The following is a 14,718-nucleotide window of genomic DNA, read 5'->3' as shown; positions in this document are numbered from 1 at the left end:
GTGCCCCTTTTTTTGTGACTGTCACTTCTGGCATTGTGTCCAGGTGTGACAGACATGCAATGTTGTTTAGAGTGGGTCCCAGGGGGGGGGATGGCTTATGTCTCTCATGCAGAGCATGATGTGGTTCATGTGTGCACTCCTCACTTGCATTGTGCTTACTGTGACATTCACTGCATGGTGCATGGCACATTCAGCATGGCTAATCCTCTTGGGCATTCTTGTTCTATAGTCCTGAGGTGAATCAGTGGTCCCCCCGGTGTGACAGGTGACTGTACCCACAGATGTGTGTGAGTTGAGTGGAGCTGTGGTGAGAGTGTCCAAATGATGTGTACGCCCCCTGGACATTGATGTGTGTGAATGTTCCTTGTCATGTGGGTGAGTGTCTATGTGGAGTGTTGCACCACAGCTGTATGGAGGAGGCAACTGCTCTACCCATCTGATGTGAGAAGTAAGCCGTGCTGTGTGTCTGACTTGCTGGGCTAGCCACACGCCTGTGATATCCCCCAGGAAAGTGGCACATGTGCAGAGTGAGGTTTGTATCCGCTGTTGCCAATGGCAGGTGAATGATCTGTGCCTGTGTGTGTCTGTGTACTCTGCTGAGGTTGTGTCAGTGGCCTGGGGCATGTGACTGCTTGAGGTGCTGTCCATCAGCCTTGTGTTGCTTGTGATGCACAGTGTGTGCCATGATCAGGGAGTGTGTCGAACCCCTCATGCCACCTGTGTACTTTAATTGCCATGTAGTGCATTGGCGCTTACACAGAGGCGAATGTCCCTATGACTAAGGTGCTATTAGTTGGCAGCATACTATGCCCTGTTCAACAAATCAAAGATGTTCAAATGTGTGTCTCTGTGACATGGAGCAGGTGTAGTGATGTAGTCTCACTTTGTCATCCTCACAGGTAACCGCCTACGAGAAGGGTAAGATTTGGAAGCGGGCCGTCAGGGCCGTGATCTCGGTGGAGGGTCACAGTCAGCGCCTGCCTCAAGTGAGGAAACGCTGGCAGGACATCCGGTGCTGGACCAGGAGGATCGCCCGGGTCCTGCTGGGGGACTCACCACCACGCAAGCACGGCGGGCGCCGGCGCATGACCCACCAAATGAAGCGTGTCCTGGCGGTGGTCTTCCCTGAGATGGATAGGCGGTTACAGGAGAGACAGCAGCAGGAAGGGGGTAGGTACATGTGTGTTTGTTGTGTGTCACCAGCTTTTGGAAGTGCTCAGTCGCCTGGATACACTGCCAGGGTTTATATGTGCAGTGCATATCCTGTTCACCCAAGTCAACTGGTGCTGTTCTTCCTCCCTTCCCCTCCTTGACATGTGTTCCCCGGTCTGTGTGTAATCACTATTGCACATGGTCATCTAGGCTGCAAGTTAATCAAGGTGCACACTGCTTTCAGCATCATGTGTGGGGGTGGTCTGTGACATGTGTTGGTACCTTGCCTGTGCCCTGTCCTGTTCACTCATTTGGGGGTCCATAATTGTTGGCACCGTCCTGAGTCTCAACATAGGAGTGTGAGGTTTCAAATAAACAGACTTGCAGCATGCATGACCAATGTAGTGGCCTCAGACATGATGTGCATGAGTGGGAGATATGCATAGTGCCGGGACGGTTGCTCCTGTTACAGTCAGATCATTCCAGGACCATGGAGCAGTGTGGCCCCTACAGTCCCCTGATACACCTTTTCCTAGGAATCATGTGTGGCATCAAACACTGTGCCCATTCACTGTGTGTTCAGCATAGGTTGGCCTCTGTGGCATTGTTCCATGGCCTCATTTGTATTTACGTAAAGTGTGCTACATGTGTCCACTGTCCAGGGTGACCCCATTAGGCTTGTGCCTCCTCACACAGGGCAGTGCCTGTGTGTCTATGTACAACTATCTGTTGATGGTTGTTTGTCACAAATATGTGTGGTCAGCCTCACGAGGTGATATTGAGTACATTTAGGAGTTCTTGATGCACATTTTAGTAAACCCAGATTAAGAGGTGTAACTACTTGCTCTGTTTCAATCACATTGTCTCAGGTAGGGGGGGTTTGTGCAGGCAAGGCCTACATGTCCAAACCTTATGTCTCCTTGCCAGGTCTGAGCTGTGTGTGATAATAGTCTGGACAGACACTCAACGTGCAATGACCCAGGCATGTTGTGCAGGGTGTAATGTTTGTGCTTTGCAGCATGTGGCAAAAGTTAAAAGACATGTTTCCTGCTCATCCATTTTTTGCACCGGTGTGTGCTCCAGATGCTATGTAGTTTGGTCTGTGTGTGCTGACATCTGTGTGGAAATTCTTGGTTCCCATGAGGGTGTCTCCTCAGTGCAGGTGCTCCTTATTCCGACACAACTGCAGGCCCATTAGCTAATGCATTGTCCTGTGTCTGGACATGTGTGCCACTCCACATGACAGGTAGTGGGTCAGATGTGTTGCCAACTGTGTCATCATGGTACGGATGGCCATGTGACAGGTGGCATGATTCAAGTTGTTAGTCAAGATGTCTTGTACCTTGGCACTGACTACACTTGTCAACATGTCCCAATAGTTTATATGCTTGACTTTGATTTTTTGTTGTGAAGGACAATAATGTGCCTGCATGACAGATGTCTCCCAAGGAAGTGCACAAGAAACCACCTTTACACTTTTAGGGGACACGCTGGCACATTTAAAACAAAGTCACAGTTCTGTAAAAAAATTGATTTGAGATTATACATATACATGTTCCCACAGTGTGGTTGCATTTGGGTTAGTCCTCGGTTGTTGCTGATACCAACTTACGGGTGTCAAGTCATCCAGACCACCGTGGTGCCATATATATGTACTTCCTGATACCACATTTCTTCTTAACAGTGGCTTATTTGCATTAGACTGGCAGCTCATACAATGACTGTGTAAATGTAGTTTTTTGTGCACCTCCTTGTGTGATTTCTGTTATCCAGGCACATGTGTGTTCTGTTCCAAAAGTGGCACATTCACACATTCCAAACATGTCGATTGTGTAAAGTGTTGTGATTCCCAAGGGATCACAATGTATTTCTTTAGGGTTTACAAAGTACTCACAGGTCTCTGAGTGTGGGGACACCTTCAGCATTGGCGTCTGTTATTTGACCTTGGGTGCACCAATACTGTTTCTTTCACAGTGAACAAGAGGTGGCATGCCTTCATAGTCTGGCTGTGCTCCACTGTTCACAGACACTAGCTTCTCAGTATAATTGGATATCAAGTTATTTGCTGTTGTGTCCTGATGTTCATTTTTTCAGGTGGCATGGTGGGTGAACCAACTGGGGAGTGCAGGGCTTACATATGTGCAGAGTATTCTAGATGTTACTCATGATGCATTTCCTGATATGCACTGTGACCTATTTTGTTTTGACTCATGTGTACACAGGTGACTGATTATTTCATATCTCTTCACCTTGCACACAGCATCATCGGGGGACACCGAGAGGGATCGAGCACCGGTGCCACCACTGCTGGGGAGTCGGCGGAATCAAGTGGCACGGAGGGCGAGGGGAGTCAGGCGGAGGACCTGTCTAGTACCAACACCGACTACGACGCTGACGGGTCCGAGGCTGAGCTCCCTGAGGGGGCGGAGGCTGCTCCAACAGCTGGCAGCAGCACTACAACTGTCACCGCCCCCTCCATTCCCATCACCGCCCTCCCAGTTGCTTGGGTCCCTTCTGTCCGTGTAGGGCAACAACGTGTCTCCTTCGTGCCAGGCACCGCACCCCCTGACCCTGTCTCCCCTGCTGCCCTCACTGCCGAGTCTGTGGACATTCAGCGGCAGTTGCAGGTTGGGCAGACATCGATCCTGACTGTCCTCCATGGCCACACCAGACTGCTGACACAGATGGTGTCGTACATGGAGGGCATGTCATCAGCGATGTCTGACCAACGGATGTTGCTGAGGTCCATGGACTCGTCACTGACGGCAGCAGTGAGTCTCCTGCAGCACTTCGTCCCCCCCCTACCCCTGCACCATTCTCACTTCCCACTCCCATGCCTGTCCCAAGCACACACAGACATTCCCAGGCACGCACCCGCCAGACACTGGCAGCACACCAACAGGGAAGGGCAAGCGCACACCTCCTGTCACCCACACTCAGGGGGAAGAAGGCACACCCACTGGGTCTAGGGCACACAGGCAGACACGCAGCCACAGTCTAAGTCCGCATGCCTCACTCCCCAGTCCCTCCAATGTCACTCCCCTCGGCTCCCCTGCCCCACAGTCTGAGAAGGAGACATACTTGGCTGTGCTGGGCCTCAGCCCCACTGGTTCACCATCACGCAAACGGGCAAGGCACTCCACGGGTAGGGGAGTTGAGTCCCCCACCTGTCCACCACCTCCCCCAGTAGCGCTGCAACCCATCCCTCTGACCCCCCCTTCCTTGGGGCCTGTGGTTCCTTCGGGTGCAGGGGAGACGCTGGACGAGCTTGCGGACGTGTGCAGCGCCATGCTAACCTCCACCTTTGGCGCTGCCCCACCCCCTGTGGTGGAGTCGTCCGTCCCTGCACCCACAACACCTACCCTTCCCCCTCCTGTCCCTGCGGTGCCTGGTCCTTCCCCACATGATGCCCCCCCCCAGTCGCTGAACCAGAGGTTTAGTATGTGCAGGCAAGCTCGGGGAGACGCGTGGACATGTGTCCCCCCCCAGGACTTCGCATCTGTACTGGCCTATGGCCTTTTGTAAATATTGTCCTTTTATACCTTTTAATTTAATGCTGAATAAAGCATTTTGTTTTTCCTTTGACCACGATTGGTTTTCAGGTATTGATGTTGGTGCTGATGCTCCATGAGTTGGGGGGATGATCATGTGTTAGGTGTCTGGGAAATGTTGTAGTCTGCTGCTCATGGGGTGGACCCTGGTATCTGCGTGCCATCACAAGGTATCAGAAAAGAATCTTTGGTTGTGTATGCTCTTTGTGTTTGGAGACATTGTCCCAAGGAATGTTCCTTCCTCTGTGGCACCTGACATCTTCCCTGCAGGGAGTTGCACAATTGTTGTGCTGACCTGTGTCTACATTTCCTTTGTGGGTGACGGATCCCTTCAACTATGGCCATGCCTGCACATCAATGTCTCCGGCTGCATCGTCTGTGCCATCCTTGGTAGTCACTGTACTTGTGTATAGAGTATGTTGCCATGCCTTCATGTAGATATTGTCCCTTTCCCGCACTATGCATGTGTGTACTCCCAGCCTAGCACACATATGGTACTTGTTCTGCAGGGTATTTTTCACCTGACTCACAATTGTGGGCAATGTATCTGTGGGAAGTCCACCCTATTCCTTCCATGGGAGACAACAACTTGGTGGCTGTCCCAGCACCTGTACATTCCTATCAGTCCTGGAATGTGCGTGACAGTGTGTGTTCCCTTTGGATCTCTTAGTTTAGTAGGCTTTAACATAACTATACAGTCTTGTGACATGATCTCAGTGTGTGTATTGTGCTGCATCTGCCAGGGGTGGGTATGCATGTGTCATTTGTCCTCACACCCACATGTGGTGTGTCATGCAGTGGGGGAAAGACATCCATCCTCATGGCAGTAGGACACTGCTGTCAGTGATGTGTTGTTATGGCACTCTCAACATAGTCGCACATTGGGGATGCGTTCATACACCCATGGAGTTGTGGTCATCTGAGGATGATGTACACACCCCCATGTCTCTGTCCACTGCTGGTAGAGATATGCACCCACTCCTCATATGTCTGTCCACTGCTGGGAGTCCTCTGCACCCACCCCTCATATGTCTGTCCACTGCTGGGAGTCCTCTGCACCCACCCCTCATATGTCTGTCCACTGCTGGGAATCCTCTGCACCCACCCCTCATACGTCTCTGTCCACTGCTGGTAGTGATATGCACCCACTCCTCATATGTCTGGACACTGCTGGGAGTCCTCTGCACCCACCCCTCATATGTCTGTCCACTGCTGGGAGTCCTCTGCACCCACCCCTCATATGTGTGGACACTGCTGGGAGTCCTCTGCACCCACCCCTCATATGTCTGTCCACTGCTTGGAGTCCTCTGCACCCACCCCTCATATGTGTGGACACTCCTGGGAGTCCTCTGCACCCACCCCTCATATGTCTGTCCACTGCTGGGAGTCCTCTGCACCCACCCCTCATATGTGTGGACACTGCTGGGAGTCCTCTGCACCCACCCCTCATATGTCTGTCCACTGCTGGGAGTCCTCTGCACCCACCCCTCATATGTCTCTGTCCACTGCGGGGAGTCCTCTGCAGCCACCCACCCACCCACCCCTTGGTACAGTACACTGCTGTCCTGGGCATACACCCCCCCAAATTTACTGCTAATATGATTCACCAGGCCGTAGTCCGACATTTGTGGCGTGTGTACGCCTTGTATCCATAATGTACTGGTACCGTAGGGGTACGGGTGAGACGGACCGTACCCCTGCATTCATAGGGTGTGTACGGTCCGTACCACGGTGCCCCTACATCACCACTACAGAGCGTGGGTACGGTCCGTACCACCATTGTAGTGGTGACGTAGGGGTACGCGTGGTACGGCCCGTACCCATGTACTCAGAGCATGGGTACGATCCGTACCACGCGTACCCCTACGTCACCACTACAATGGTGGTACGGCCCGTACCCACGCCCCCCAGAGCGTGGGTACGGTCCATACCACCATTGTAGTGGTGAAGTAGGGGTACCACCATTGTAGTGGTGAAGTAGGGGTACGCGTGGTACGGACTGTACCCATGCCCTCAGAGCGTGTGTACGATCCGTACCACACGTATCCCTACGTCACCACTACAATGGTGGTACGGCCCGTACCCCCCCCCCAGAGCCTGGGTACAGTCTGTACCACCATTGTAGTGGTGACGTAGGGGTACGCGTGGTATGGCCCGCTACAATGGTGGTACGGCCCGTACCCACGCCCCCCAGAGCGTGGGTACGGTCCGTACCACCATTGTAGTGGTGATGTAGGGGTATGCGTGGTACGGACCGTACCCATGCCCTCAGAGCGTGGGTACGGTCCGTACCACGCGTACCCCTACATCACCACTACAATGGTGGTACGGACCATACCCATGCCCTGGGGGGCGTGGGTACGGGCCGTACCACCATTGTAGTGTTGACGGGTACGCGTCCACATCCACTTTCGTTGTGGCGGTACTTGGGATTGGTGGACACGCCCCCGAAGTGACCAGACCATGGAGGTAATTTATGTGCAGGATATATATGTTTTAAATTGGTTGGGGGTTATGTTTCCTGCCCCTCGCCCCCGCCCCCCCCCCCCCTTTGCCCCTGGGTGTTGTTCTGACCTTCTGCGATGTCTGCGTCGGTTTCTGTGCACCAGGTCGTAGGCTAGGAGGGCCGGGATGACACGTTGGATGGGGTCCATGGCTGTCCGTCGCGTACCGGTGCTCCTTCTTCGCGTCGTCCTCAATTTCCCGGGAGTTTTTGGCTGCCGTAAAAAATGAGCGGTGCGGAGTGATGTAGGCACGGATCGTACTTGCTCATCCGTAAAACCCTGCCTGACTCCATCCGGACGTGGGTATTTTTTAGCCGGTCGGTGTTTTGTACGACTCGTACGGAAATGGTATTTCTGTACGAATCGTACTTGCGGGTTTGTAAGGTGGTTTTCCCGGGTACGAGTCGGACGAAGAATACGCTCCGTACGACCATTCGTACCGGGGTTTTACAGGATCGGAATCGGCCCCATAATGTAAAAATAAATGAAACATATATATATATAAAATATAATATATATATTAACTTGATAATATTAATAAATCATTATTTTAATAAATTATACATTGGTACAAACATGTTAAAAATGCTAAATAAATATATACACATACACCAATAACATAAAACAATTACATATATATATGTATATATATATAATAAATTAAATCATTAAAATATTTGTAATCTTATTAAAATACATTTTACACTACATTAACTTAAACAGTAGATAAAATATTGGATAGCGAAGGGGATAAAATTACCATTCCCAGTCCAGAAAGTGCAACAGTAGGGAAAATATTTGATAGTGGAATAAATAAAATTACTATTCCTACTCCAAAAAATGGAACAGTATGGAAAGTGTTGGATAGTGAAGGTGTAAAAATTACTATTCCTACTCAACAGAGTGCAAGAGTAGGGAAAGTATTAGGTAGCGGAGGGGAATAATTTTCTATTCCCACTCCAGTAAGTACAACGGTAGGGAAAGTGTTGGATAGCGTAGGGGTAAAAATTACTATTCCCACTCCAGAAAATACAACAGTAGGGAAAGTGTTGGATAGCGGAAGAGTAAAAATTACTATTCCTACTCAACAGAGTGCAAGAGTAGGGAAAGTGTTAGATAGCGGAGGGGAATAATTTACTATTCCCACTCCAGTGAGTGCAACAGTAGGGAAAGCATTGGATAGCAGAGGTGTAAAAATTACTATTCCCACTCCAGTGAGTGCAACACTAGGGAACGTGTTAGATAGCAGAGGGTTCAAATTAATATTTCCAAAAAATTAATTAAAAAAATAGAAAAATAGCAACTAAAATACAAAAATTGTTAATTACAAAAAAAACGATATAAAAATATTACAAAATTCCAAAACATAAAAAAAATTAAAATTACTAAAAATTAAATACGTACATTATTTTATAAAAATTTAAAAACAACATTTTACAAACAAATACCCATCTTTAAAATAAAATTATTATTTTCCCAAACATATTTATTAATAATTTTTAATTGAATTACTTCACACCATATTCCCCATATAAACGCACAAACAACTCATACACATTTTGCAGATTTAATATATTTACCATTTACATATTTATAATTTTCAAACAATTAATAATGAATTAATCTGAACCACGCCCACTCATTAATATGCCAGCACCGCGGCAAAATTTGCGCCGCGGTCAACGGGTTAAAAGCAAATAACAGATATGGCACAAGTTTACATGAAGACGGATGAATCCTGGATCGCTCTCAGGTACTTAGTTCTACAACGGAACACCCTGCATGGCCAGCCTGCAACAACTCGTCGTGGACTCCCGGGCCTGTGCTGCAACCAACACCACCCATGCATGATTCATGGTCATGTGCCACTGTACACACACTGATGGTGACAGTACTCACTTTAACACAACATCTGAAGGGTGGAGAGGTGACATCCCTACTCCGACCTCCCCAATTTATGACTGAAACACACACAAACGAGTGGTGAAGTGGATAATAAAAGGTGGCAAGTGCTCAGTGAGAAAAAACTGTCCTCACTCACAAAATTGTTACATGCTTCTTCATTGGGCTTGTTTACTAACACCCCTGCGCAGTCCAACGCATGGGGTAGAGCAAAGGGGAGTTGAAAACAATACAAACAATGAAAATTTGGGACCACCGAAGAAAAGTGCAGCTAGTGAAAGTTAAAACTAGCTTGGATATGTACCAACTCGAAACTTTATTCCTGGGTTATCTGGCTGGTTTTTAAAACGTGAAGGATGGTGGTGACAGAAGAAGATTAATTTTCCTTCACCCCTTGTTGGACCCGGCCTCGTGGCGTCGTCCCGAACCCTCCTACCCGACCAGACGGGGGCAGCCCCCACACTTCGGGGTCCCCCTGGATTGTACCCCGCTACCCGCACCAGCCTTCGCGACGCGACCCGCTCCGGCCTCAGTCCCAGCGAAGCCCCGACATCGAGGCGCCAAGATCCGACCAAGGGGGGTCGAGTGGCCACTCCACAGCTCCCGGAGGAGGGGAGTTTCGATGGGGCCTCCAGCCGTCCCCCGACGCCTGGCTCCGATCGGCCTCCAGCCTCCCTAGGCGCTGGCTCCCCCCCCCCCACTGTGTGTCTGGACTCTCTCATCCCGGCCCCTCCGACTCCCCCCAGGCGCGAAGGTCCGGACATCAAAGGGCTCCAGCTCTATATCTGGGGCAGCCCAAAACCAAGACAGCAGTTGTATCCTGGAGTCAAGAGCCCTGCTGATCGGATCGCGGCTGACCCTACGGAGAGAGACTCATTGCCTGGAACTTGGAACTCGAGCCCTACTGACTGCGTCGCGGCTCCCCCTTTCTGAGAAGAAGACCCTCACGGAACATCGGAGCCCTGCTGACCTAGTCGCGGCTCGACCTCGCTGAGCTAAACCATCGGAGCCCTGCTGACCTCGTCGCGGCTCGACCTCGCTGAACTAAACCATCGGAGCCCTGCTGACCTCGTCGCGGCTCGACCTCGCAGGAGTAACCATCCGAGCCTGCGGACGACGTCCCGGCTCCCGGAACCCCCCCCAGCACGAGGATTGAGAGCTGGGCGCAGGGTGCTCCCGTACCAGGCCGGTACTGAGACTGTCCCGCTACCCCGTCCCTGAAGGACCCTGAGACTCTTTTGGATCCCTCGATCCGCCTGTAAATATTGCCACAGAAACCTGCCTTTAATACCGATAAAGACTTGTGAGAATTGATACCCTTGTTGTGTCCCTTTGTGGTGGTGGGGTTGCTTGGTTGGTACGATCATAGGAGAAGGACCTCGCCCCGGAGGCTTCTCAGCGGCGCTCGGCTACTTTCCTACGGAACGGTGGCTCTCGGGGTGGCCCTTCCGACACCATCTGACTCCCCGGAGAGCGGCCTTCTAACACCCCTCCTTCCTGCCAAGGTGTCAACATGTTTTTGCCGTTTAAATCGTGCCCACAGTGTCGGGTCACTTCGGCATTTATCAGGACCCTCCGGATCCCAAAACGTAGTACCCTCTGATCCTGCCTTAAGTATCTGTGGAATGCATTCCAATCAATCAATCAATCAATCAATCAGAGTACTTGTAAAGCGCGCTACTTACCCGTGAGGGTCTCAAGGCACTGAGGGGAGGGGGGTGCCGCTACTGCTCGAAGAGCCAGGTCTTGAGTCTTCTGAAGGCGAGTAGGTCTTGGGTCTGCCGTAGGTGGGTATGGAGGGTGTTCCAGGTCTTGGCGGCGATGTAGGAGAAGGATCTGCTGCCGGAGGTCGTTCGTTGGATACGGGGGACAGCGGCGAGGGCGAGGCTGGCGGAGCAGAGCTGGCGGGTGGGGGTGTAGAAGCTGAGTCTGCTGTTAAGGTAGGCTGGTCCAGCGTTGTAGAGTGCTTTGTGTGCGTGGGTGAGGAGCTTGAAGGTGATCCTCTTGTTGACGGGGAGCCAGTGAAGGTCTCTCGGGTGGGGGGTGATGTGGCTGCGGCGGGGGACGTTGAGGATCAGTCGGGCAGAGGCGTTTTGGATGCGTTGTAGTCGTCGTAGGTGTTTGGCTGGGATTCCTGCGTAGAGTGCGTTGCCGTAGTCCAGTCTGCTGCTGACGAGGGCTTGTGTCACCGTTCTTCTTGTTTCGGTCGGGATCCACTTGTAGATCCTGCATAGCATGCGGAGGGTGTTGTAGCAGGAGGAGGAGACGGCGTTGACCTGCTTAGACATGGAGAATGAGGAGTCGAAGATGAATCCTAGGTCGTGTGCATGGTCGGTGGGTGTTGGTGCTGTTCCCAGTGTGGTCAGTCACCAGGAGTCGTCCCAGGCTGAGGGGGTGGGTCCGAGGATGAGGACCTCCGTCTTGTCCGAGTTCAGCTTCAGACGGCTGCTCCTAATCCAGTCGGCGACGGCCTTCATTCCCTCGTGGAGGTTGGTTTTGGCGGTGTGTGGGTCCTTGGTGAGGGAGAGGAAGACCTGGGTGTCGTCGGATTAGGAGATGATGTTGATGTCGTGATGGCCGGCCACTTGTGCGAGAGGGGCCATGTAGATGTTGAACAGCGTCGGGCTGAGGGATGAGCCCTGGGGGATTCCGCAGATGATGTCGGTGGCTTTGGATCAGAAGGGTGGGAGGGGGACGCTCTGGGTTCTGTCGGAGAAGAAAGACGTGGTCCAGTCGAGGGCCTTCTTTTGGATTCCGGCTTCTTGGAGGCGTGTCTTTAGGGTGCGATGGCAGACCGTGTCGAATGCGGCTGACAGGTCCAGGAGGATGAGGGCTGTTGTTTCGCCGTTGTCTAGTTGGCGCCTAATGCCGTCTGTGGCGGCGATGAGGGCTGTCTCGGTGCTGTGGTTTCGTCTGAATCCGGACTGGGATGGGTCCAAGATGTTGTTGTCTTCGAGGTGGCGGGCCAATTGTATGTTGACGATTTTCTTGATGACCTTCGCCGCGAACGAGAGCAGGGAGATGGGCCGGAAGTTCTAGAGGTCCTTGGGGTCCGCCTTGGGCTTCTTGAGGAGGGTGTTGATTTCGGCGTGCTTCCAGCTTTCCGGGAATGTCGCTGTTTCGAAGGAGATGTTGATGACCTTCCGTAGTTGGGGTGCGATTGCTGCGTCTGCTTTGTTGAATACGTGGTGTGTGCACGGGTCTGACGGGGATCCTGAGTGGATGGAGTTCATGACCTTGCATGTCTCGTCGTCGTTGACGTTGGACCAGGAGGTCAGGTGGTTGGTGCTGGTGGTGTTCGCAGGGGTGGTGGAGTCTGGTGTAGTCGGGCGGTCGTGGTGTTGAAGCTGTCGTGGATGTCAGTGATCTTGCGGTGGAAGAAGGTGGCTAGTGAGTCACACAGTTCTTGTGAGGGCGGGATGTCGTTGGCGTTGGCGCTGGGGTTGAAGAGTTCCTTTACGATGCTGAAGAGTTCTTTGCTGTCGTGTACGTTGTTATCCAGGCGGTCTTTGAAGGAGGATCTCTTGGCTAATCTGATGAGGTGGTGATGTCTGCGGGTGGCGTCCTTGTGGGCTGCGTGGTTGTCCGGTGTGCGTTCGTGGAGCCATTTCTTCTCCAGGTTCCGGCATGCGCGTTTGGAGGTATGGAGCTCGTTGGTGAACCAGGTGGCTCTCTTGCTGGCGTGGATGTTGAAGGGTTTTTTGAGCGGGGCGAGGGTGTTGGCGCAGTCGTCGATCCACCGTTTGAGGTTGCGGGCAGCGGCGTCTGGGTTGGTGGGGTCGGTGGGTGGGTTCTGGGTGAGGGTGGTGATCAGCCAACATGGGGCTCCTTATTTCACGCACACTTCAAAAATCTGCGGGAAAAGCACACGGAGGGGAGAGAATTATTACTAGATTGCATTTGATCCTCTACAAAGTATCAGGGAGTGGAAAATCCAAACCCCTGGATGCTTCTTCCCTCTTTACACCACATCCACGCACCACCTCAAAGCTCACAGTACCCTGTTGGTATAATATTTCAAGCATCGCGTCCAAATCGGACTAAACATTCATCGTGGAACAGTGTCCACACCACATAACACTCAGGAAAACGCTTTTACCATCACCGAAATCCGTTTCAATCACATGCGCCCATTAATGCTGTGCAAGAAAATTTCACTCCCCGAGTTTCACCAAGTGAATCACTAGAATTAGCGAGGTGTTGGGAGGGACCTTCTGTAGTCAGACTCTATAAGGAGATAAAAAATATACATAATGGTGTTATAAATAGGCATGATTATTTGATATGTATAAATGGGGAAAATCAATAAATCTGGAAGCAACTCGTAGTGCCATTTCACACAGTCGTAAGGGTCATGACCACTGAAAGAATGCCTGGATTTGAGTGGAAATGCTCCAGTTCACGATATAAATGCGTATACCACCACACATAGTCACAATTAAAGTAAGCGATCACTTATATACTTTGTCTCTGTAACTGCCCACCCAGTATAAATGTGGAAAATCAATCAATACGGAAGCAACTCATAGTGTCATTTCACACAGTCGTAAGGGTCATGACTGCTGAAAGAATGCCTGGCTTACACTGGAAATGTTCCAGTTCAAGATATACATGCATATACACCTGCACAGTCATAATTAAAGTAAGCATTCACGTATTTACTTTGTCGGTGTAACTGCACACCCAGTAACGTAATCTATGTCCACATCTTGTAGATGTTCCATCCCACGGAACCCCACCCCTAGCTCCTTACTTCATCAAGGTGGGTACACTTCTTGGACATTCTCCAACTCTCGCTGTTTAGGTGGCGAGTTGCTGTCCTCCTCCTACCCTAAGACGGGAGAAGTTCCAGTCACGTGGGGGACGTAGGAGTCACATGATTTTGTCGTCTACAGCGTCATGCATCTGATCTTCAGATCTGTACTGCGATTTTTTTTACAGGTTATTGGAAAGATAACTTTATTGAATGCTTGTCTATTTCTCAAGGTTGCATGGCGATATAAACATATATGCCCCCAGCTTGTTGCAGATAAATTATGATCGACTGGAAGCGTGAATGTAATATGCAGACTCCCTTCGGGAGGAATGTTTCTGCCTGGGGAGCACCCATCATAGTGTTATAAATTATAAGAACAGTATCTGATGTGTAATTAAGTCTATTAGTCAAACTGGCAAGGGAGTAATTCCTATACATGTTTAAACTGATACAATACATAGATAATGTTAAATGTAGGGACCCTTCTTACACCTAAGGTTCGCATTAACTCCTATTTCTCCTGCGTTTTCCTTCTTCAAGTTTTTTCTATTGCTACCTAGCAGCTTGTATTTCTCATATTTCATTTAGTTTTATTCACAGATAGATACTCATGAGGCAAGGGGCCCACTAATCAAAACTGGAGTCTATATAGTGGTCAACTTTATATATTCAGGGTGTTCCAAGGAATAACATCATTAAATCCCAACACGTGGCTTTTCACCCACTTCCGTTCCCTCATCAGGAATAATCTCTTTTTATCTCCTGTGGATGGTCTGATTCTGGGTTAGTCCAGCACCGTCCAGGATAGGTCATTTACTGTGTGGTGTTCCTCTAGTTAGTGTGTAGTAAACTT

This window comes from Triturus cristatus, chromosome 4_1, assembly GCF_964204655.1.
Source record: "Triturus cristatus chromosome 4_1, aTriCri1.1, whole genome shotgun sequence".
Taxonomy (NCBI): domain Eukaryota; kingdom Metazoa; phylum Chordata; class Amphibia; order Caudata; family Salamandridae; genus Triturus; species Triturus cristatus.
This window is presented reverse-complemented; position numbering follows the sequence as displayed.